This window comes from Phalangium opilio, unplaced genomic scaffold, assembly GCF_054372755.1.
Source record: "Phalangium opilio isolate 3A_F unplaced genomic scaffold, DU_Popi_V2 ptg000031l_1, whole genome shotgun sequence".
NCBI classification, from domain to species: Eukaryota; Metazoa; Arthropoda; class Arachnida; order Opiliones; family Phalangiidae; genus Phalangium; species Phalangium opilio.
The window spans coordinates 2,651,227-2,669,647 of record NW_028324158.1 but is presented as its reverse complement, the minus strand read 5'-3'; the positions used below and the strand labels follow the sequence as shown (position 1 = coordinate 2,669,647).

Here is an 18,421-nt window from a genome sequence, read left to right as displayed (position 1 = left end):
AATAAGCAAGAACTTCATGTTATTAAACTAACAAAATGCGTGAGTCTGATAGAGGTGGGATTCGAACCCACGCCTTCTCAAAGACCGGTGCCTAAAACCAGCGCCTTAGACCACTCGGCCACTGTACCTGGACAAACACTCGTCAACTAAGACAAATAAGCAAGAGCTTCATGTTATTAAACTAACAAAATGCATGAGTCTGATAGAGGTGGGATTCGAAACCACGCCTCCGAAGGGACTGGTACCTGAAACCAGCACCTTAGACCACACGGCCATCTAACTGAACACACACGTCAGCTCAGACAAATGAGCAACAGCTTCATGTTATTAAACTATGAATATGCATGCGTCTGATAGAGGTGGGATTCGAACTCACGCCTCCGAAGAGACTGGTACCTGAAACCAGCGCCATAGACCACTGGGCCACTCTACCTGAACACACTTGTCAACTCAGACAAATAAGCAAGAGCTTCATGTTATTAAACTAACAAAATGCATGAGTCTGATAGAGGTGGGATTCGACCCAACGCCTCCGAAGAGACCGGTGCCTAAAACCAGCGCCTTAGACCACTCGGCCACTCTACCTGAAAAAAAACTTACCTCAGTCTATTAAGCAAAATCTTCACTTTAAAATTCTTAAAAACACAACAGACTGATAGAGGTGAGATTCGAAACCACGCCTCCGAAGCGACTGGTACCTGAAACCAGCACCTTAGACCACACGGCCACTCTAACTGAACAACACGTCAACTAAGACAAATAAGCAAGAGCTTCATGTTATTAAACTAAGAAAATGCATGAGTCTGATAGAGGTGGGATTCGACCCAACGCCTCCGAAGAGACCGGTGCCTAAAACCAGCGCCTTAGACCACTCGGCCACTCTACCTGAAAACAAAAGTAAACTCAGTCTATTAAGCAAAATCTTCACTTTAAAATTCTTAAAAACACAACAGACTGATAGAGGTGAGATTCGAAACCACGCCTCCGAAGGGACTGGTACTTGAAACCAGCACCTTAGACCACACGGCCATCTAACTGAACACACTTGTCAACTCAGACAAATAAGCAACAGCTTCATGTTATTAAACTAACAAAATGCATGAGTCTGATAGAGGTGGGATTCGAACCCACGCCTTCGAAGAGACCGGTGCCTAAAACCAGCACCTTAGACCACACGGCCACTCTAACTGAACACACACTTCAGCTCAGACAAATGAGCAAGAGCTTCATGTTATTAAACTATGAATATGCATGCGTCTGATAGAGGTGGGATTCGAACCCACGCCTCCGAAGAGACTGGTACCTGAAACCAGCGTCTTAGACCACTCGGCCACTCTACCTGAACATACTTGTCAACTCAGACAAATAAGCAAGAGCTTCATGTTATTAAACTATCAAAATGCATGAGTCTGATAGAGGTGGGATTCGAACCCACGCCTTCGAAGAGACCGGTGCCTAAAACCAGCACCTTAGACCACACGGCCACTCTTACTGAACACACACGTCAACTAAGACAAATAAGCAAGAGCTTCGTGTTATTAAACTAACAAAATGCATGAGTCTGATAGAGGTGGGATTCGAACCCACGCCTCCGAAGAGACTGGTGCCTAAAACCACCGCCTTAGGCCACTCGGCCACTTTACCCGAAAACATAAGTAAACTCAGTCTATTAAGCAAAATCTTCACTTTAAAATTCTTAAAAACACAACAGGCTGATAGTGGTGAGATTCGAAACCACGCCTCCGAAGAGACTGGTACCTGAAACCAGCACCTTGGACCACACGGCCACTCTAACTGAACACACACGTCAACTAAGACAAATAAGCAAGAGCTTCATGTTATTAAACTATGAAAATGCTTGAATCTGATAGAGGTGGGATTCGAACCCACGCCTCCGAAGAGACTGGTACCTGAAACCAGCGCCTTAGACCACTCGGCCACTCTAACTGAACACACACGTCAGCTCAGACAAATGAGTAAGAGCTTCATGTTATTAAACTATGAAAATGCATGCGTCTGATAGAGGTGGGAATCGAACCCACGCCTCCGAGGAGACTGGTACCTGAAACCAGCGCCTTAGACCACTCGGCCACTCTACCTGGACAAACACTCGTCAACTAAGACAAATAAGCAAGAGCTTCATGTTATTAAACTAACAAAATGCATGAGTCTGATAGAGGTGGGATTCGAACTCACGCCTCCGAAGAGACTGGTGCCTAAAACCAGCGCCTTAGACCACTCGGCCACTCTACCTGAGCACATTTGTGAACTTAGACAAATAAGCAAGAGCTTCATGTTATTAACCTAAGAAAATGCATGAGTCTGATAGAGGTGGGATTCGAACTCGCGCCTCCGAAGAGACTGGTGACTTAAGCCAGCACCTTAGACCACTCGGCCACTCTACCTGATCACACTTGTCAACTCAGACAAATAAGCAAGAGCTTCATTTTATTAAACTAAGAAAATTCATGAGTCTGATAGAGGTGGGATTCGAACCCACGCCTCCGAAGAGACTGGTACCTGAAACCAGCGTCTTAGACCACTCGGCCACTCTACCTGAACATACTTGTCAACTCAGACAAATAAGCAAGAGCTTCATGTTATTAAACTATCAAAATGCATGAGTCTGATAGAGGTGGGATTCGAACCCACGCCTTCGAAGAGACCGGTGCCTAAAACCAGCACCTTAGACCACACGGCCACTCTTACTGAACACACACGTCAACTAAGACAAATAAGCAAGAGCTTCATGTTATTAAACTAACAAAATGCATGAGTCTGATAGAGGTGGGATTCGAACCCACGCCTCCGAAGAGACTGGTGCCTAAAACCACCGCCTTAGGCCACTCGGCCACTTTACCCGAAAACATAAGTAAACTCAGTCTATTAAGCAAAATCTTCACTTTAAAATTCTTAAAAACACAACAGGCTGATAGTGGTGAGATTCGAAACCACGCCTCCGAAGAGACTGGTACCTGAAACCAGCACCTTGGACCACACGGCCACTCTAACTGAACACACACGTCAACTAAGACAAATAAGCAAGAGCTTCATGTTATTAAACTATGAAAATGCTTGAATCTGATAGAGGTGGGATTCGAACCCACGCCTCCGAAGAGACTGGTACCTGAAACCAGCGCCTTAGACCACTCGGCCACTCTAACTGAACACACACGTCAGCTCAGACAAATGAGTAAGAGCTTCATGTTATTAAACTATGAAAATGCATGCGTCTGATAGAGGTGGGAATCGAACCCACGCCTCCGAGGAGACTGGTACCTGAAACCAGCGCCTTAGACCACTCGGCCACTCTACCTGGACAAACACTCGTCAACTAAGACAAATAAGCAAGAGCTTCATGTTATTAAACTAACAAAATGCATGAGTCTGATAGAGGTGGGATTCGAACTCACGCCTCCGAAGAGACTGGTGCCTAAAACCAGCGCCTTAGACCACTCGGCCACTCTACCTGAGCACATTTGTGAACTCAGACAAATAAGCAAGAGCTTCATGTTATTAACCTAAGAAAATGCATGAGTCTGATAGAGGTGGGATTCGAACTCGCGCCTCCGAAGAGACTGGTGACTTAAGCCAGCACCTTAGACCACTCGGCCACTCTACCTGATCACACTTGTCAACTCAGACAAATAAGCAAGAGCTTCATTTTATTAAACTAAGAAAATTCATGAGTCTGATAGAGGTGGGATTCGAACCCACGCCTCCGAAGAGACTGATGCCTTAAACCAGCGCCTTAGACCACTCGGCCACTCTACCTGAACACACACGTCAACTAAGACAAATAAGCAAGAACTTCATGTTATTAAACTAACAAAATTCGTGAGTCTGATAGAGGTGGGATTCGAACCCACGCCTTCTCAAAGACCGGTGCCTAAAACCAGCGCCTTAGACCACTCGGCCACTCAACCTGAAAACAAAAGTAAACTCAGTCTATAAAGCAGAATCTTCACTTTAAAATTCTTAAAAACACAACAGACTGATAGAGGTGAGATTCGAAACCATGCCTCCTGAAACCAGCACCTTAGACCACACGGCCACTCTAACTGAACACACACGTCAGCTCAGACAAATGAGCAAGAGCTTCACGTTATTAAACTATGAAAATGCATGAGTCTGATAGAGGTGGGATTCGACCCCACGCCTCCGAAGAGACCGGTGCCTAAAACCAGCGCCTTTGACCACTCGGCCACTCTACCTGAAAAAAAACTTACCTCAGTCTATTAAGCAAAATCTTCACTTTAAAATTCTTAAAAACACAACAGACTGATAGAGGTGAGATTCGAAACCACGCCTCCGAAGGGACTGGTACCTGAAACCAGCACCTTAGACCACACGGCCACTCTAACTGAACAACACGTCAACTAAGACAAATAAGCAAGAGCTTCATGTTATTAAACTAAGAAAATGCATGAGTCTGATAGAGGTGGGATTCGACCCAACGCCTCCGAAGAGACCGGTGCCTAAAACCAGCGCCTTAGACCACTCGGCCTTTCTACCTGAAAACAAAAGTAAACTCAGTCTATTAAGCAAAATCTTCACTTTAAAATTCTTAAAAACACAACAGACTGATAGAGGTGAGATTCCAAACCACGCCTTCGAAGAGACCGGTGCCTAAAACCAGCACCTTAGACCACACAGCCACTCTAACTGAACACACACTTCAGCTCAGACAAATGAGCAAGAGCTTCATGTTATTAAACTATGAATATGCATGCGTCTGATAGAGGTGGGATTCGAACCCACGCCTCCGAAGAAACTGATGCCTTAAACCAGCGCCTTAGACCACTCGGCCACTCTACCTGAACACACACGTCAACTAAGACAAATAAGCAAGAACTTCATGTTATTAAACTAACAAAATGCGTGAGTCTGATAGAGGTGGGATTCGAACCCACGCCTTCTCAAAGACCGGTGCCTAAAACCAGCGCCTTAGACCACTCGGCCACTGTACCTGGACAAACACTCGTCAACTAAGACAAATAAGCAAGAGCTTCATGTTATTAAACTAACAAAATGCATGAGTCTGATAGAGGTGGGATTCGAACCCACGCCTCCGAAGAGACTGGTGCCTAAAACCACCGCCTTAGGCCACTCGGCCACTTTACCCGAAAACATAAGTAAACTCAGTCTATTAAGCAAAATCTTCACTTTAAAATTCTTAAAAACACAACAGGCTGATAGTGGTGAGATTCGAAATCACGCCTCCGAAGAGACTGGTACCTGAAACCAGCACCTTGGACCACACGGCCACTCTAACTGAACACACACGTCAACTAAGACAAATAAGCAAGAGCTTCATGTTATTAAACTATGAAAATGCTTGAATCTGATAGAGGTGGGATTCGAACCCACGCCTCCGAAGAGACTGGTACCTGAAACCAGCGCCTTAGACCACTCGGCCACTCTAACTGAACACACACGTCAGCTCAGACAAATGAGTAAGAGCTTCATGTTATTAAACTATGAGAATGCATGCGTCTGATAGAGGTGGGAATCGAACCCACGCCTCCGAGGAGACTGGTACCTGAAACCAGCGCCTTAGACCACTCGGCCACTCTACCTGGACAAACACTCGTCAACTAAGACAAATAAGCAAGAGCTTCATGTTATTAAACTATGAAAATGCATGCGTCTGATAGAGGTGGGAATCGAACCCACGCCTCCGAGGAGACTGGTACCTGAAACCAGCGCCTTAGACCACTCGGCCACTCTACCTGGACAAACACTCGTCAACTAAGACAAATAAGCAAGAGCTTCATGTTATTAACCTAAGAAAATGCATGAGTCTGATAGAGGTGGGATTCGAACTCGCGCCTCCGAAGAGACTGGTGACTTAAGTCAGCACCTTAGACCACTCGGCCACTCTACCTGATCACACTTGTCAACTCAGACAAATAAGCAAGAGCTTCATTTTATTAAACTAAGAAAATTCATGAGTCTGATAGAGGTGGGATTCGAACCCACGCCTCCGAAGAGACTGATGCCTTAAACCAGCGCCTTAGACCACTCGGCCACTCTACCTGAACACACACGTCAACTAAGACAAATAAGCAAGAACTTCATGTTATTAAACTAACAAAATGCGTGAGTCTGATAGAGGTGGGATTCGAACCCACGCCTTCTCAAAGACCGGTGCCTAAAACCAGCGCCTTAGACCACTCGGCCACTCAACCTGAAAACAAAAGTAAACTCAGTCTATAAAGCAGAATCTTCACTTTAAAATTCTTAAAAACACAACAGACTGATAGAGGTGAGATTCGAAACCATGCCTCCTGAAACCAGCACCTTAGACCACACGGCCACTCTAACTGAACACACACGTCAGCTCAGACAAATGAGCAAGATCTTCATGTTATTAAACTATGAAAATGCATGAGTCTGATAGAGGTGGGATTCGACCCCACGCCTCCGAAGAGACCGGTGCCTAAAACCAGCGCCTAAAACCAGCGCCTTAGACCACTCGGCCACTCTACCTGAAAAAAAACTTACCTCAGTCTATTAAGCAAAATCTTCACTTTAAAATTCTTAAAAACACAACAGACTGATAGAGGTGAGATTCGAAACCACGCCTCCGAAGGGACTGGTACCTGAAACCAGCACCTTAGACCACACGGCCACTCTAACTGAACAACACGTCAACTAAGACAAATAAGCAAGAGCTTCATGTTATTAAACTAAGAAAATGCATGAGTCTGATAGAGGTGGGATTCGACCCAACGCCTCCGAAGAGACCGGTGCCTAAAACCAGCGCCTTAGACCACTCGGCCTTTCTACCTGAAAACAAAAGTAAACTCAGTCTATTAAGCAAAATCTTCACTTTAAAATTCTTAAAAACACAACAGACTGATAGAGGTGAGATTCCAAACCACGCCTCCGAAGGGACTGGTACCTGAAACCAGCACCTTAGACCACACGGCCATCTAACTGAACACACTTGTCAACTCAGACAAATAAGCAACAGCTTCATGTTATTAAACTAACAAAATGCATGAGTCTGATAGAGGTGGGATTCGAACCCACGCCTTCGAAGAGACCGGTGCCTAAAACCAGCACCTTAGACCACACGGCCACTCTAACTGAACACACACTTCAGCTCAGACAAATGAGCAAGAGCTTCATGTTATTAAACTATAAATATGCATGCGTCTGATAGAGGTGGGATTCGAACCCACGCCTCCGAAGAAACTGATGCCTTAAACCAGCGCCTTAGACCACTCGGCCACTCTACCTGAACACACACGTCAACTAAGACAAATAAGCAAGAACTTCATGTTATTAAACTAACAAAATGCGTGAGTCTGATAGAGGTGGGATTCGAACCCACGCCTTCTCAAAGACCGGTGCCTAAAACCAGCGCCTTAGACCACTCGGCCACTGTACCTGGACAAACACTCGTCAACTAAGACAAATAAGCAAGAGCTTCATGTTATTAAGCTAAGAAAATGCATGAGTCTGATAGAGGTGGGATTCGACCCCACGCCTCCGAAGAGACCGGTGCCTAAAACCAGCGCCTTAGACCACTCGGCCACTCTACCTGAAAAAAAAATTACCTCAGTCTATTAAGCAAAATCTTCACTTTAAAATTCTTAAAAACACAACAGACTGATAGAGGTGAGATTCGAAACCACGCCTCCGAAGGGACTGGTACCTGAAACCAGCACCTTAGACCACACGGCCACTCTAACTGAACACACACGTCAACTAAGACAAATAAGCAAGAGCTTCATGTTATTAAACTAAGAAAATGCATGAGTCTGATAGAGGTGGGATTCGACCCAACGCCTCCGAAGAGACCAGTGCCTAAAACCAGCGCCTTAGACCACTCGGCCACTCTACCTGAAAACAAAAGTAAACTCAGTCTATTAAACAAAATCTTCACTTTAAAATTCTTAAAAACACAACAGACTGATAGAGGTGAGATTCGAAACCACGCCTCCGAAGAGACTGGCACCTGAAACCAGCGCCTTAGACCACTCGGCCACTCTATATGAACACACACATCAGCTCAGACAAATGAGCAAGAGCTTCATGTTATTAAACTATGAAAATGCATGCGTCTGATAGAGGTGGGATTCGAACCCAGGCCTCCGAAGAGACTGGTACACTAAACCAGCGCCTTAGACCACTCGGCCACTCTACCTGGACAAACACTCGTCAACTAAGACAAATAAGCAAGATCTTCATGTTATTAAACTAACAAAATGCATGAGTCTGATAGAGGTGGGATTCGAACCCACGCCTCCAAAGAGACTGGTGCCTAAAACCAGCGCCTTAGACCACTCAGCCACTCTACCTGAAAACAAAGTAAACTCAGTCTATTAAGCAAAATCTTCACTTTAAAATTCTTAAAAACACAACAGACTGATAGAGGTGAGATTCGAAACCGTGCCTCTGAAGAGACTGGTACCTGAAACCAGCACCTTAGACCACACGGCCACTCTACCTGAACACACACGTCAGCTCAGACAAATGAGCAAGAGCTTCATGTTATTAAACTATGAAAATGCATGAATCTGATAGAGGTGGGATTCGAACCCACGCCTCCGAAGAGACTAGTACCTGAAACCAGCGCCTTAGACCACTCGGCCACTCTACCTCAAAACAAAAGTAAACTCAGTCTATTAAGCAAAATCTTCACTTTAAAATTCTTAAAAACACAACAGACTGATAGAGGTGAGATTCGAAACCGTGCCTCTGAAGAGACTGGTACCTGAAACCAGCACCTTAGACCACACGGCCACTCTACCTGAACACACACGTCAGCTCAGACAAATGAGCAAGAGCTTCATGTTATTAAAGTAACAAAATGCATGAGTCTGATAGAGGTGCGATACGAACCCACGCCTCCGAAGAGACTGGTTCCTGAAACCAGCGCCTTAGACCACTCGGCCACTTTAACTGAACACACACGTCAGCTCAGACAAATCAGGGAGCACAAATCCAAAGGAGAGTCAAAGTTAGAAGGGGGAAGGTACTTTATAACGGCCGGGCACCATGGTTCTCACGCGCACCTACCTCGCGCACACGTGATCCTTTGAGAGGGAAATTCAAAAAGGGTATACCCGAAAATACGGTTAGAGAGAAAGAGAGAGGGGGAATTAGCACGCACGCGGCACGAGTATCGCAGTATCGCCGAAAAACTTAAGCCTCGGCCGTAATAACGTAAACAAACTTCTCTGATTTTTTTCTCTCTCGCTTGCGCCGATTGCGCATGTGCGCCACGCTCCTAGAGAGCCAGTGGCACTGGTAACGTTTTTGAAAGGGGGGCTGACGGAGAATTTGGTCTCTCCGGCTCTCCTCTATTTTTGTGCTCACTGGACAAATGAGCAAGAGCTTCATGTTATTAAAGTAACAAAATGCATGAGTCTGATAGAGGTGGGATTCGACCCCACGCCTCCAAAGAGACTGGTGCCTAAAACCAGCGCCTTAGACCACTCGGCCACTCTACCTGAAAACAAAAGTAAACTCAGTCTATTAAGCAAAATCTTCACTTTAAAATTCGTAAAAACACAACAGACTGATAGAGGTGAGATTCGAATCCACGCCTCCTGAAACTAGTACCTTAGATCACACGGCCCTCTAACTGAACACACACGTCAGCTCAGACAAATGAGCAAGAGCTTCATGTTATTAAACTATGAAAATGCATGAATCTGAAAGAGGTGGGATTTGAACCCATGGCTCCGAAGAGACTGGTACCTGAAACCAGCGCCTTAGACCACTCTACCTGAACACACTTGTCGACTCAGACAAATAAGCAAGAGCTTCATGTTATTAAACTAAGAAAACGCATGAGTCTGATAGAGGTGGGATTCGAACCCACGCCTCCGAAGAGACTGGTACCTAATACCAGCGCCTTAGACCACTCGGCCACTCTACCTGAACACACTTGTCAACTCAGACAAATAAGCAAGAGCTTCATGTTATTAAACTGACAAAATGCATGAGTCTGAGAGAGGTGGGATTCGAACCCACGCCTTCGAAGAGACCGGTGCCTAAAACCAGCGCCTTAGACCACTCGGCCACTCTACCTGAAAACAAAAGTAAACTCAGTCTATTGAGCAAAATCTTCACTTTAAAATTTTTAAAAACACAACAGACTGATAGAAGTGAGATTCGAAACCACGCCTCCGAAGAGACTGGTACCTGAAACCAGCACCTTAGACGACACGGCCACTCTACCTGAACACACACGTCAGCTCAGACAAAAGAGCAAGAGCTTCATGTTATTAAACTATGAAAATGCATGAATCTGAAAGAGGTGGGATTTGAACCCATGGCTCCGAAGAGACTGGTACCTGAAACCAGCGCCTTAGACCACTCGGCCACTCTACCTGAACACACTTGTCGACTCAGACAAATAAGCAAGAGCTTCATGTTATTAAACTAAGAAAATGCATGAGTCTGATAGAGGTGGGATTCGAACCCACACCTCCGAAGAGACTGGTGCCTTATACCAGCGCCTTAGACCAATCGGCCACTCTACCTGAACACACACGTCAACTAAGACAAATAAGCAAGAGCTTCATGTTATTAAACTAACATAATGCATGAGTCTGATAGAGGTGGGATTCGAACCCTCGCCTCCGAAGAGACTGGTGCCTAAAACCAGCGCCTTAGACCACTCGGCCACTCTACCTGAAAACATAAGTAAACTCAGTCTATTAAGCAAAATCTTCACTTTAAAATTCTTAAAAACACAACAGACTGATAGAAGTGAGATTCGAAACCACGCCCCCGAAGAGACTGGTACCTGAAACCAACACCTTAGACCACACGGCCACTCTAACTGAACACACACGTCAGCCCAGACAAATGAGCAAGAGCGTCATGTTATTAAACTATGAAAATGCATGCGTCTGATAGAGGTGGGATTCGAACCCACGCCTCCGAAGAGACTGTTACCTGAAACCAGCGAGTTAGACCACTCGGCCACTCTACCTGGAGAAACACACGTCAGCTCAGACAAATGAGCAAGAGCTTCATGTTATTAAACTATGAAAATGCATAGGTCTGATAGAGGTGGGATTCGAACCCACGCCTCCGAAGAGACTGGTACCTGAAACCAGCGCCTTAGACCACTCGGCCACTCTACCTGGACAAGCACTCGTCAACTAAGACAAATAAGCAAGAGCTTCATGTTATTAAACTAACAAAATGCATGAGTCTGATAGAGGTGGGATTCGAACCCACGCCTCCAAAGAGACTGGTGCCTAAAACCAGCGCCTTAGACCACTCGGCCACTCTACCTGAAAACAAAAGTAAACTCAGTCTATTAAGCAAAATCTTCACTTTAAAATTCTTAAAAACACAACAGATTGATAGAGGTGAGATTCGAAACCACGCCTCCTGAAACCAGCACCTTAGACCACACGGCCACTCTAACTGAACACACACGTCAGCTCAGACAAATGAGCAAGAGCTTCATGTTATTAAACTAACAAAATGCATGAGTCTGAGTGAGGTGGGATTCGAACCCACGCCTCCGAAGAGACCGGTGCCTAAAACCAGCGCCTTAGACCACTCGGCCACTCTACCTGAAAACAAAAGTAAACTCAGTCTATTAAGCAAAATCTTCACTTTAAAATTCTATAAAACACAACAGACTGATAGAGGTGAGATTCGAACCCACGCCTCCGAAGAGATTAGTACCTGAAACCAGCACCTTAGACCACACAGCCACTCTAACTGAACACACACGTCAACTAAGACAAATAAGCAAGAGCTTCATGTTATTAAACTATGAAAATGCATGAATCTGATAGAGGTGGGAATCGAACCCACGCCTCCGAAGAGACTGGTACCTGAAACCAGCGCCTTAGACCACTCGGCCACTCTACCTGGACAAACACTCGTCAACTAAGACAAATAAGCAAGGGCTTCATGTTATTAAACTAACAAAATGCATGAGTCTGATAGAGGTGGGATTTGAACCCACGCCTCCAAAGAGACTGGTGCCTTAAACCAGCGCCTTAGACCACTCGGCCACTCTACCTGAAAACAAAAGTAAACTCAGTCTATTAAGCAAAATCTTCACTTTCAAATTCTTAAAAACACAACAGACTGATAGAGGTGAGATTCGAAACCACGCCTCCTGAAACCAGCACCTTAGACCACACGGCCACTCTAACTGAACACACACGTCAGCCCAGACAAATGAGCAAGAGCTTCATGTTATTAAACTATGAAAATGCATGAGTCTGATAGAGGTGGGATTCGAACCCACGCCTCCGAAGAGACTGGTACCTGAAACCAGCGCCTTAGACCACTCGGCCACTCTACCTGAACACACTTGTCAACTCAGTCAAATAAGCAAGAGCTTCATGTTATTAAACTAACAAAATGCATGAGTCTGAGAGAGGTGGGATTCGAACCCACGCCTTCGAAGAGATCGGTGCCTAAAACAAGCGCCTTAGACCACTCGGCCACTCTGCCTGAAAACAAAAGTAAACTCAGTCTATTAAGCAAAATCTTCACTTTAAAATTTTTAAAAACACAACAGACTGATAGAATTGAGATTCGAAACCACGCCTCCGAAGAGACTGGTACCTGAAACCAGCACCTTAGACGAAACGGCCACTCTACCTGAACACACAAGTCAGCTCAGACAAATGAGCAAGAGCTTCATGTTATTAAACTATGAAAATGCATGAATCTGAAAGAGGTGGGATTCGAACCCACGCCTCCGAAGAGACTGGTACCTGAAACCAGCGCCTTAGACCACTCGGCCACTCTACCTGGACAAGCACTCGTCAACTAAGACAAATAAGCAAGAGCTTCATGTTATTAAACTAACAAAATGCATGAGTCTGATAGAGGTGGGATTCGAACCCACGCCTCCGAAGAGACTGTTACCTGAAACCAGCGAGTTAGACCACTCGGCCACTCTACCTGGAGAAACACTCGTCAACTAAGACAAATATGCAAGAGGTTCATATTATTAAACTAACAAAATGCATGAGTCTGATAAAGGTGGGATTCGAACCCACGCCTCCGAAGAGACTGGTGCCTAAAACCAGCGCCTTAGACCACTCGGCCACTCTAATTGAACACACACGTCAGCTCAGACAAATGAGCAAGAGCTTCATGTTATTAACCTATGAAAATGCACGCGTCTGATAGAGGTGGGATTCGAACCCACGCCTCCGAAGAGACTGGTACCTGAAACCAGCGCCTTAGACCACTCGGCCACTCTACCTGGAGAAACACTCGTCAACTAAGACAAATATGCAAGAGGTTCATATTATTAAACTAACAAAATGCATGAGTCTGATAAAGGTGGGATTCGAACCCACGCCTGCGAAGAGACTGGTGCCTAAAACCAGCGCCTTAGACCACTCGGCCACTCTAATTGAACACACACGTCAGCTCAGACAAATGAGCAAGAGCTTCATGTTATTAACCTATGAAAATGCACGCGTCTGATAGAGGTGGGATTCGAACCCACGCCTCCGAAGAGACTAGTACCTGAAACCAGCGCCTTAGACCACTCGGCCACTCTGCCTCAAAACAAAAGTAAACTCAGTCTATTAAGCAAAATCTTCACTTTAAAATTCTTAAAAACACAACAGACTGATAGAGGTGAGATTCGAAACCGTGCCTCTGAAGAGACTGGTACCTGAAACCAGCACCTTAGACCACACGGCCACTCTACCTGAACACACACGTCAGCTCAGACAAATGAGCAAGAGCTTCATGTTATTAAAGTAACAAATTGCATGAGTCTGATAGAGGTGGGATTCGAACCCACGCCTCCGAAGAGACTGGTTCCTGAAACCAGCGCCTTAGACCACTCGGCCACTCTAACTGAACACACACGTCTGCTCAGACAAATCAGGGAGCACAAATCCAAAGGAGAGTCAAAGTTAGAAGGGGGAAGGTACTTTATAACGGCCGGGCACCATGGTTCTCACGCGCACCTACCTCGCGCACACGTGATCCTTTGAGAGGGAAATTCAAAAAGGGTATACCCGAAAATACGGTTAGAGAGAAAGAGAGAGGGGGAATTAGCACGCACGCGGCACGAGTATCGGAGTATCGCCGAAAAACTTAAGCCTCGGCCGTAATAACGTAAACAAACTTCTCTGATTTTTTTCTCTCTCGCTTGCGCCGATTGCGCATGTGCGCCACGCTCCTAGAGAGACAGTGGCACTGGTAACGTTTTTGAAAGGGGGGCTGACGGAGAATTTGGTCTCTCCGGCTCTCCTCTATTTTTGTGCTCACTGGACAAATGAGCAAGAGCTTCATGTTATTAAAGTAACAAAATGCATGAGTCTGATAGAGGTGGGATTCGAACCCACGCCTCCAAAGAGACTGGTGCCTAAAACCAGCGCCTTAGACCACTCGGCCACTCTACCTGAAAACAAAAGTAAACTCAGTCTATTAAGCAAAATCTTCACTTTAAAATTCGTAAAAACACAACAGACTGATAGAGGTGAGATTCGAAACCACGCCTCCTGAAACCAGCACCTTAGATCACACGGCCCTCTAACTGAAAACACGTCAGCTCAGACAAATGAGCAAGAGCTTCATGTTATTAAACTATGAAAATGCATGAGTCTGATAAAGGTGGGATTCGAACCCACGCCTCCGAAGAGACTGGTACCTAATACCAGCGCCTTAGACCACTCGGCCACTCTACCTGAACACACTTGTCAACTCAGACAAATAAGCCAGAGCTTCATGTTATTAAACTGACAAAATGCATGAGTCTGAGAGAGGTGGGATTCGAACCCACGCCTTCGAAGAGACCGGTGCCTATAACCAGCGCCTTAGACCACTCGGCCACTCTACCTGAACACACACGTCAGCTCAGACAAATGAGCAAGAGCTTCATGTTATTAAACTATGAAAATGCATGAATCTGAAAGAGGTGGGATTTGAACCCATGGCTCCGAAGAGACTGGTACCTGAAACCAGCGCCTTAGACCACTCGGCCACTCTACCTGAACACACTTGTCAACTCAGACAAATAAGCAAGAGCTTCATGTTATTAAACTAAGAAAATGCATGAGTCTGATAGAGGTGGGATTCGAACCCACACCTCCGAAGAGACTGGTGCCTTATACCAGCGCCTTAGACCAATCGGCCACTCTACCTGAACACACACGTCAACTAAGACAAATAAGCAAGAGCTTCATGTTATTAAACTAACATAATGCATGAGTCTGATAGAGGTGGGATTCGAACCCTCGCCTCCGAAGAGACTGGTGCCTAAAACCAGCGCCTTAGACCACTCGGCCACCCTACCTGAAAACATAAGTAAACTCAGTCTATTAAGCAAAATCTTCACTTTAAAATCCTTAAAAACACAACAGACTGATAGAAGTGAGATTCGAAACCACGCCCCCGAAGAGACTGGTACCTGAATCCAACACCTTAGACCACACGGCCACTCTAACTGAACACACACGTCAGCCCAGACAAATGAGCAAGAGCTTCATGTTATTAAACTATGAAAATGCATGCGTCTGATAGAGGTGGGATTCGAACCCACGCCTCCGAAGAGACTGTTACCTGAAACCAGCAAGTTAGACCACTCGGCCACTCTACCTGGAGAAACACACGTCAGCTCAGACAAATGAGCAAGAGCTTCATGTTATTAAACTATGAAAATGCATGCGTCTGATAGAGGTGGGATTAGAACCCACGCCTCCGAAGAGACTGGTACCTGAAACCAGCGCCTTAGACCACTCGGCCACTCTACCTGGACAAACACTCGTCAACTAAGACAAATAAGCAAGAGCTTCGTGTTATTAAAATAACAAAATGCATGAGTCTGATAGAGGTGGGATTCGAACCCACGCCTCCAAAGAGACTGGTGCCTAAAACCAGCGCCTTAGACCACTCGGCCACTCTACCTGAAAACAAAAGTAAACTCAGTCTATTAAGCAAAATCTTCACTTTAAAATTCTTAAAAACACAACAGACTGATAGAGGTGAGATTCGAAACCACGCCTCCTGAAACCAGCACCTTAGACCACACGGCCACTCTAACTGAACACACACGTCAGCTCAGACAAATGAGCAAGAGCTTCATGTTATTAAACTAACAAAATGCATGAGTCCGAGTGAGGTGGGATTCGAACCCACGCCTTCGAAGAGACCGGTGCCTAAAACCAGCGCCTTAGACCACTCGGCCACTCTACCTGAAAACAAAAGTAAACTCAGTCTATTAAGCAAAATCTTCACTTTAAAATTCTATAAAACACAACAGACTGATAGAGGTGAGATTCGAACCCACGCCTCCGAAGAGATTGGTACCTGAAACCAGCACCTTAGACCACACGGCCACTCTAACTGAACACACACGTCAACTAAGACAAATAAGCAAGAGCTTCATGTTATTAAACTATGAAAATGCATGAATCTGATAGAGGTGGGATTCGAACCCACGCCTCCGAAGGGACTGGTACCTGAAACCAGCGCCTTAGACCACTCGGCCACTCTAAATGAACACACACTTCAGCTCAGGCAAATGAGCATGAGCTTCATGTTATTAAACTATGAAAATACATGCGTCTGATAGAGGTGGGAATCGAACCCACACCTCCGAAGAGACTGGTACCTGAAACCAGCGCCTTAGACCACTCGGCCACTCTACCTGAAAACATAAGTAAACTCAGTCTATTAAGCAAAATCTTCAATTTAAAATTCTTAAAAACACAACAGACTGATAGAAGTGAGATTCGAAACCACGCCCCATAAGAGACTGGTACCTGAAACCAACACCTTAGACCACAAGGCCACTCTAACTGAACACACACGTCTGCTCAGACAAATGAGCAAGAGCTTCATGTTATTAAACTATGAAAATGCATGCGTCTGATAGAGGTGGGATTCGAACCCACGCCTCCGAAGAGACTGTTACCTGAAACCAGCGAGTTAGACCACTCGGCCACTCTACCTGAAGAAACACTCGTCAACTAAGACAAATATGCAAGAGCTTCATGTTATTAAACTAACAAAATGCATGAGTCTGCTAGAGGTGGGATTCGAACCCACGCCTCCGAAGAGACTGGTGCCTAAAACCAGCGCCTTAGACCACTCGGCCACTCTAATTGAACACACACGTCAGCTCAGACAAATGAGCAAGAGCTTCATGTTATTAAACTATGAAAATGCATGCGTCTGATAGAGGTGGGATTCGAACCCACGCCTCCGAAGAGACTGGTACCTGAAACCAGCGCCTTAGACCACTCGGCCACTCTACCTGGTCAAACACTCGTCAACTAAGACAAATAAGCAAGAGCTTCATGTTATTGAACTAACAAAATGCATGACTCTGATAGAGGCGGGATTCGAACCACGCCTCCAAAGAGACTGGTGCCTAAAACCAGCGCCTTAGACCACTCGGCCACTCGACCTGAAAACAAAAGTAAACTCAGTCTATTAAGAAAAATCTTCACTTTAAAATTCTTAAAAACACAACAGACTGATAGAGGTGAGATTCGAAACCACGCCTCCTGAAACCAGCACCTTAGACCACACGGCCACTCTAACTGAACACACACGTCAGCTCAGACAAATGAGCAAGAGCTTCATGTTATTAAACTATGAAAATGCATGAGTCTGATCGAGATGGGATTCGAACCCACGCCTCCGAAGAGACTGGTACCTGAAACCAGCGCCTTAGACCACTCGGCCACTCTACCTGAACACACTTGTCAACTCAGACAAATAAGCAAGAGCTTCATGTTATTAAACTAACAAAATGCATGAGTCTGAGAGAGGTGGGATTCGAACCCACGCCTTCGAAGAGACCGGTGCCTAAAACCAGCGCCTTAGACCACTCGGCCACTCTACCTGAAAACAAAAGTAAACTCAGTCTATTAAGCAAAATCTTCACTTTAAAATTCTAAAAAACACAACAGACTGATAGAGGTGAGATTCGAAACCACGCCTCCGAAGAGACTGGTACCTGAAACCAGCACCTTAGACCACACGGCCACTCTAACTGAACACACGTCAACTAAGACAAATAAGCAAGAGCTTCATGTTATTAAACTATGAAAATGCATGCGTCTGATAGAGGTGGGAATCGAACCCACGCCTCCGAAGAGACTGGTACCTGAAACCAGCGCCATAGACCACTCGGCCACTCTACCTGGACAAACACTCATCAACTAAGACAAATAAGCAAGAGCTTCATGTTATTAAACTAACAAAATGCATGACTCTGATAGAGGTGAGATTCGAAACCACGCCTCCTGAAACCAGCACCTTAGACCACACGGCCACTCTAACTGAACACACACGTCAGCTCAGACAAATGAGCAAGAGCTTCATGTTATTAAACTATGAAAATGCATGAGTCTGATAGAGGTAGGATTCGAAACCACGCCTCCGAAGAGACTGGTACCTGAAACCAGCACCTTAGACCACACGGCCACTCTAACTGAAC

At 45.5% G+C, this 18,421-nt stretch overlaps 61 non-coding genes across 61 annotated transcripts; all 61 read right to left on the bottom strand.

Moving 5' to 3' along the window:
- Positions 1 to 46: 46 nt before the first annotated feature.
- On the bottom strand, positions 47 to 128 carry TRNAL-UAG (transfer RNA leucine (anticodon UAG)). The gene has a single exon. It is a non-coding gene; the product is annotated as a tRNA-Leu (tRNA).
- Positions 129 to 351: 223 nt separating this feature from the next.
- TRNAL-CAG (transfer RNA leucine (anticodon CAG)) lies at positions 352 to 433 on the bottom strand. The gene has a single exon. It is a non-coding gene; the product is annotated as a tRNA-Leu (tRNA).
- An 825-nt stretch (positions 434 to 1,258) lies between these two features.
- Positions 1,259 to 1,340, bottom strand: TRNAL-CAG (transfer RNA leucine (anticodon CAG)). Its single transcript has one exon. It is a non-coding gene; the product is annotated as a tRNA-Leu (tRNA).
- A 222-nt stretch (positions 1,341 to 1,562) lies between these two features.
- Positions 1,563 to 1,644, bottom strand: TRNAL-UAG (transfer RNA leucine (anticodon UAG)). Its single transcript has one exon. It is a non-coding gene; the product is annotated as a tRNA-Leu (tRNA).
- A 221-nt stretch (positions 1,645 to 1,865) lies between these two features.
- TRNAL-CAG (transfer RNA leucine (anticodon CAG)) lies at positions 1,866 to 1,947 on the bottom strand. Its single transcript has one exon. It is a non-coding gene; the product is annotated as a tRNA-Leu (tRNA).
- Positions 1,948 to 2,017: 70 nt separating this feature from the next.
- On the bottom strand, positions 2,018 to 2,099 carry TRNAL-CAG (transfer RNA leucine (anticodon CAG)). The gene has a single exon. It is a non-coding gene; the product is annotated as a tRNA-Leu (tRNA).
- Positions 2,100 to 2,171: 72 nt separating this feature from the next.
- TRNAL-UAG (transfer RNA leucine (anticodon UAG)) lies at positions 2,172 to 2,253 on the bottom strand. The gene has a single exon. It is a non-coding gene; the product is annotated as a tRNA-Leu (tRNA).
- Positions 2,254 to 2,475: 222 nt separating this feature from the next.
- Positions 2,476 to 2,557, bottom strand: TRNAL-CAG (transfer RNA leucine (anticodon CAG)). Its single transcript has one exon. It is a non-coding gene; the product is annotated as a tRNA-Leu (tRNA).
- Positions 2,558 to 2,779: 222 nt separating this feature from the next.
- TRNAL-UAG (transfer RNA leucine (anticodon UAG)) lies at positions 2,780 to 2,861 on the bottom strand. The gene has a single exon. It is a non-coding gene; the product is annotated as a tRNA-Leu (tRNA).
- A 221-nt stretch (positions 2,862 to 3,082) lies between these two features.
- On the bottom strand, positions 3,083 to 3,164 carry TRNAL-CAG (transfer RNA leucine (anticodon CAG)). The gene has a single exon. It is a non-coding gene; the product is annotated as a tRNA-Leu (tRNA).
- A 70-nt stretch (positions 3,165 to 3,234) lies between these two features.
- Positions 3,235 to 3,316, bottom strand: TRNAL-CAG (transfer RNA leucine (anticodon CAG)). The gene has a single exon. It is a non-coding gene; the product is annotated as a tRNA-Leu (tRNA).
- Positions 3,317 to 3,388: 72 nt separating this feature from the next.
- Positions 3,389 to 3,470, bottom strand: TRNAL-UAG (transfer RNA leucine (anticodon UAG)). The gene has a single exon. It is a non-coding gene; the product is annotated as a tRNA-Leu (tRNA).
- A 222-nt stretch (positions 3,471 to 3,692) lies between these two features.
- Positions 3,693 to 3,774, bottom strand: TRNAL-AAG (transfer RNA leucine (anticodon AAG)). Its single transcript has one exon. It is a non-coding gene; the product is annotated as a tRNA-Leu (tRNA).
- Positions 3,775 to 3,844: 70 nt separating this feature from the next.
- On the bottom strand, positions 3,845 to 3,926 carry TRNAL-UAG (transfer RNA leucine (anticodon UAG)). Its single transcript has one exon. It is a non-coding gene; the product is annotated as a tRNA-Leu (tRNA).
- Positions 3,927 to 4,132: 206 nt separating this feature from the next.
- On the bottom strand, positions 4,133 to 4,214 carry TRNAL-UAG (transfer RNA leucine (anticodon UAG)). The gene has a single exon. It is a non-coding gene; the product is annotated as a tRNA-Leu (tRNA).
- A 522-nt stretch (positions 4,215 to 4,736) lies between these two features.
- TRNAL-AAG (transfer RNA leucine (anticodon AAG)) lies at positions 4,737 to 4,818 on the bottom strand. Its single transcript has one exon. It is a non-coding gene; the product is annotated as a tRNA-Leu (tRNA).
- Positions 4,819 to 4,888: 70 nt separating this feature from the next.
- Positions 4,889 to 4,970, bottom strand: TRNAL-UAG (transfer RNA leucine (anticodon UAG)). The gene has a single exon. It is a non-coding gene; the product is annotated as a tRNA-Leu (tRNA).
- Positions 4,971 to 5,042: 72 nt separating this feature from the next.
- TRNAL-UAG (transfer RNA leucine (anticodon UAG)) lies at positions 5,043 to 5,124 on the bottom strand. The gene has a single exon. It is a non-coding gene; the product is annotated as a tRNA-Leu (tRNA).
- Positions 5,125 to 5,345: 221 nt separating this feature from the next.
- Positions 5,346 to 5,427, bottom strand: TRNAL-CAG (transfer RNA leucine (anticodon CAG)). The gene has a single exon. It is a non-coding gene; the product is annotated as a tRNA-Leu (tRNA).
- Positions 5,428 to 5,497: 70 nt separating this feature from the next.
- On the bottom strand, positions 5,498 to 5,579 carry TRNAL-CAG (transfer RNA leucine (anticodon CAG)). Its single transcript has one exon. It is a non-coding gene; the product is annotated as a tRNA-Leu (tRNA).
- A 72-nt stretch (positions 5,580 to 5,651) lies between these two features.
- Positions 5,652 to 5,733, bottom strand: TRNAL-CAG (transfer RNA leucine (anticodon CAG)). Its single transcript has one exon. It is a non-coding gene; the product is annotated as a tRNA-Leu (tRNA).
- Positions 5,734 to 5,957: 224 nt separating this feature from the next.
- On the bottom strand, positions 5,958 to 6,039 carry TRNAL-AAG (transfer RNA leucine (anticodon AAG)). The gene has a single exon. It is a non-coding gene; the product is annotated as a tRNA-Leu (tRNA).
- A 70-nt stretch (positions 6,040 to 6,109) lies between these two features.
- On the bottom strand, positions 6,110 to 6,191 carry TRNAL-UAG (transfer RNA leucine (anticodon UAG)). The gene has a single exon. It is a non-coding gene; the product is annotated as a tRNA-Leu (tRNA).
- Positions 6,192 to 7,165: 974 nt separating this feature from the next.
- TRNAL-AAG (transfer RNA leucine (anticodon AAG)) lies at positions 7,166 to 7,247 on the bottom strand. The gene has a single exon. It is a non-coding gene; the product is annotated as a tRNA-Leu (tRNA).
- Positions 7,248 to 7,317: 70 nt separating this feature from the next.
- On the bottom strand, positions 7,318 to 7,399 carry TRNAL-UAG (transfer RNA leucine (anticodon UAG)). Its single transcript has one exon. It is a non-coding gene; the product is annotated as a tRNA-Leu (tRNA).
- A 72-nt stretch (positions 7,400 to 7,471) lies between these two features.
- Positions 7,472 to 7,553, bottom strand: TRNAL-UAG (transfer RNA leucine (anticodon UAG)). Its single transcript has one exon. It is a non-coding gene; the product is annotated as a tRNA-Leu (tRNA).
- Positions 7,554 to 8,076: 523 nt separating this feature from the next.
- Positions 8,077 to 8,158, bottom strand: TRNAT-AGU (transfer RNA threonine (anticodon AGU)). The gene has a single exon. It is a non-coding gene; the product is annotated as a tRNA-Thr (tRNA).
- Positions 8,159 to 8,230: 72 nt separating this feature from the next.
- TRNAL-UAG (transfer RNA leucine (anticodon UAG)) lies at positions 8,231 to 8,312 on the bottom strand. Its single transcript has one exon. It is a non-coding gene; the product is annotated as a tRNA-Leu (tRNA).
- A 220-nt stretch (positions 8,313 to 8,532) lies between these two features.
- On the bottom strand, positions 8,533 to 8,614 carry TRNAL-CAG (transfer RNA leucine (anticodon CAG)). Its single transcript has one exon. It is a non-coding gene; the product is annotated as a tRNA-Leu (tRNA).
- A 771-nt stretch (positions 8,615 to 9,385) lies between these two features.
- On the bottom strand, positions 9,386 to 9,467 carry TRNAL-UAG (transfer RNA leucine (anticodon UAG)). The gene has a single exon. It is a non-coding gene; the product is annotated as a tRNA-Leu (tRNA).
- A 349-nt stretch (positions 9,468 to 9,816) lies between these two features.
- On the bottom strand, positions 9,817 to 9,898 carry TRNAL-UAG (transfer RNA leucine (anticodon UAG)). Its single transcript has one exon. It is a non-coding gene; the product is annotated as a tRNA-Leu (tRNA).
- Positions 9,899 to 9,968: 70 nt separating this feature from the next.
- TRNAL-UAG (transfer RNA leucine (anticodon UAG)) lies at positions 9,969 to 10,050 on the bottom strand. Its single transcript has one exon. It is a non-coding gene; the product is annotated as a tRNA-Leu (tRNA).
- Positions 10,051 to 10,271: 221 nt separating this feature from the next.
- Positions 10,272 to 10,353, bottom strand: TRNAL-CAG (transfer RNA leucine (anticodon CAG)). The gene has a single exon. It is a non-coding gene; the product is annotated as a tRNA-Leu (tRNA).
- A 70-nt stretch (positions 10,354 to 10,423) lies between these two features.
- Positions 10,424 to 10,505, bottom strand: TRNAL-AAG (transfer RNA leucine (anticodon AAG)). The gene has a single exon. It is a non-coding gene; the product is annotated as a tRNA-Leu (tRNA).
- Positions 10,506 to 10,575: 70 nt separating this feature from the next.
- On the bottom strand, positions 10,576 to 10,657 carry TRNAL-UAG (transfer RNA leucine (anticodon UAG)). The gene has a single exon. It is a non-coding gene; the product is annotated as a tRNA-Leu (tRNA).
- Positions 10,658 to 11,032: 375 nt separating this feature from the next.
- TRNAL-CAG (transfer RNA leucine (anticodon CAG)) lies at positions 11,033 to 11,114 on the bottom strand. The gene has a single exon. It is a non-coding gene; the product is annotated as a tRNA-Leu (tRNA).
- A 72-nt stretch (positions 11,115 to 11,186) lies between these two features.
- Positions 11,187 to 11,268, bottom strand: TRNAL-UAG (transfer RNA leucine (anticodon UAG)). The gene has a single exon. It is a non-coding gene; the product is annotated as a tRNA-Leu (tRNA).
- Positions 11,269 to 11,468: 200 nt separating this feature from the next.
- TRNAL-UAG (transfer RNA leucine (anticodon UAG)) lies at positions 11,469 to 11,556 on the bottom strand. Its single transcript has one exon. It is a non-coding gene; the product is annotated as a tRNA-Leu (tRNA).
- A 221-nt stretch (positions 11,557 to 11,777) lies between these two features.
- On the bottom strand, positions 11,778 to 11,859 carry TRNAL-CAG (transfer RNA leucine (anticodon CAG)). Its single transcript has one exon. It is a non-coding gene; the product is annotated as a tRNA-Leu (tRNA).
- A 72-nt stretch (positions 11,860 to 11,931) lies between these two features.
- On the bottom strand, positions 11,932 to 12,013 carry TRNAL-AAG (transfer RNA leucine (anticodon AAG)). The gene has a single exon. It is a non-coding gene; the product is annotated as a tRNA-Leu (tRNA).
- Positions 12,014 to 12,219: 206 nt separating this feature from the next.
- TRNAL-CAG (transfer RNA leucine (anticodon CAG)) lies at positions 12,220 to 12,301 on the bottom strand. Its single transcript has one exon. It is a non-coding gene; the product is annotated as a tRNA-Leu (tRNA).
- Positions 12,302 to 12,674: 373 nt separating this feature from the next.
- Positions 12,675 to 12,756, bottom strand: TRNAL-CAG (transfer RNA leucine (anticodon CAG)). The gene has a single exon. It is a non-coding gene; the product is annotated as a tRNA-Leu (tRNA).
- Positions 12,757 to 12,982: 226 nt separating this feature from the next.
- Positions 12,983 to 13,065, bottom strand: TRNAL-UAG (transfer RNA leucine (anticodon UAG)). Its single transcript has one exon. It is a non-coding gene; the product is annotated as a tRNA-Leu (tRNA).
- Positions 13,066 to 13,134: 69 nt separating this feature from the next.
- TRNAL-CAG (transfer RNA leucine (anticodon CAG)) lies at positions 13,135 to 13,216 on the bottom strand. The gene has a single exon. It is a non-coding gene; the product is annotated as a tRNA-Leu (tRNA).
- Positions 13,217 to 13,288: 72 nt separating this feature from the next.
- Positions 13,289 to 13,371, bottom strand: TRNAL-UAG (transfer RNA leucine (anticodon UAG)). Its single transcript has one exon. It is a non-coding gene; the product is annotated as a tRNA-Leu (tRNA).
- Positions 13,372 to 13,440: 69 nt separating this feature from the next.
- Positions 13,441 to 13,522, bottom strand: TRNAL-CAG (transfer RNA leucine (anticodon CAG)). The gene has a single exon. It is a non-coding gene; the product is annotated as a tRNA-Leu (tRNA).
- Positions 13,523 to 13,743: 221 nt separating this feature from the next.
- On the bottom strand, positions 13,744 to 13,825 carry TRNAL-CAG (transfer RNA leucine (anticodon CAG)). The gene has a single exon. It is a non-coding gene; the product is annotated as a tRNA-Leu (tRNA).
- A 468-nt stretch (positions 13,826 to 14,293) lies between these two features.
- On the bottom strand, positions 14,294 to 14,375 carry TRNAL-UAG (transfer RNA leucine (anticodon UAG)). Its single transcript has one exon. It is a non-coding gene; the product is annotated as a tRNA-Leu (tRNA).
- Positions 14,376 to 14,578: 203 nt separating this feature from the next.
- Positions 14,579 to 14,660, bottom strand: TRNAL-UAG (transfer RNA leucine (anticodon UAG)). The gene has a single exon. It is a non-coding gene; the product is annotated as a tRNA-Leu (tRNA).
- A 222-nt stretch (positions 14,661 to 14,882) lies between these two features.
- TRNAL-CAG (transfer RNA leucine (anticodon CAG)) lies at positions 14,883 to 14,964 on the bottom strand. The gene has a single exon. It is a non-coding gene; the product is annotated as a tRNA-Leu (tRNA).
- Positions 14,965 to 15,034: 70 nt separating this feature from the next.
- On the bottom strand, positions 15,035 to 15,116 carry TRNAL-AAG (transfer RNA leucine (anticodon AAG)). Its single transcript has one exon. It is a non-coding gene; the product is annotated as a tRNA-Leu (tRNA).
- A 70-nt stretch (positions 15,117 to 15,186) lies between these two features.
- Positions 15,187 to 15,268, bottom strand: TRNAL-UAG (transfer RNA leucine (anticodon UAG)). The gene has a single exon. It is a non-coding gene; the product is annotated as a tRNA-Leu (tRNA).
- Positions 15,269 to 15,643: 375 nt separating this feature from the next.
- TRNAL-CAG (transfer RNA leucine (anticodon CAG)) lies at positions 15,644 to 15,725 on the bottom strand. The gene has a single exon. It is a non-coding gene; the product is annotated as a tRNA-Leu (tRNA).
- A 72-nt stretch (positions 15,726 to 15,797) lies between these two features.
- TRNAL-UAG (transfer RNA leucine (anticodon UAG)) lies at positions 15,798 to 15,879 on the bottom strand. Its single transcript has one exon. It is a non-coding gene; the product is annotated as a tRNA-Leu (tRNA).
- A 506-nt stretch (positions 15,880 to 16,385) lies between these two features.
- Positions 16,386 to 16,470, bottom strand: TRNAL-CAG (transfer RNA leucine (anticodon CAG)). Its single transcript has one exon. It is a non-coding gene; the product is annotated as a tRNA-Leu (tRNA).
- Positions 16,471 to 16,540: 70 nt separating this feature from the next.
- TRNAL-CAG (transfer RNA leucine (anticodon CAG)) lies at positions 16,541 to 16,622 on the bottom strand. The gene has a single exon. It is a non-coding gene; the product is annotated as a tRNA-Leu (tRNA).
- A 375-nt stretch (positions 16,623 to 16,997) lies between these two features.
- TRNAL-UAG (transfer RNA leucine (anticodon UAG)) lies at positions 16,998 to 17,079 on the bottom strand. Its single transcript has one exon. It is a non-coding gene; the product is annotated as a tRNA-Leu (tRNA).
- A 70-nt stretch (positions 17,080 to 17,149) lies between these two features.
- On the bottom strand, positions 17,150 to 17,231 carry TRNAL-CAG (transfer RNA leucine (anticodon CAG)). The gene has a single exon. It is a non-coding gene; the product is annotated as a tRNA-Leu (tRNA).
- A 359-nt stretch (positions 17,232 to 17,590) lies between these two features.
- TRNAL-CAG (transfer RNA leucine (anticodon CAG)) lies at positions 17,591 to 17,672 on the bottom strand. Its single transcript has one exon. It is a non-coding gene; the product is annotated as a tRNA-Leu (tRNA).
- Positions 17,673 to 17,742: 70 nt separating this feature from the next.
- Positions 17,743 to 17,824, bottom strand: TRNAL-UAG (transfer RNA leucine (anticodon UAG)). The gene has a single exon. It is a non-coding gene; the product is annotated as a tRNA-Leu (tRNA).
- Positions 17,825 to 18,043: 219 nt separating this feature from the next.
- Positions 18,044 to 18,125, bottom strand: TRNAL-CAG (transfer RNA leucine (anticodon CAG)). Its single transcript has one exon. It is a non-coding gene; the product is annotated as a tRNA-Leu (tRNA).
- Between the last annotated feature and the right edge of the window lie 296 nt (positions 18,126 to 18,421).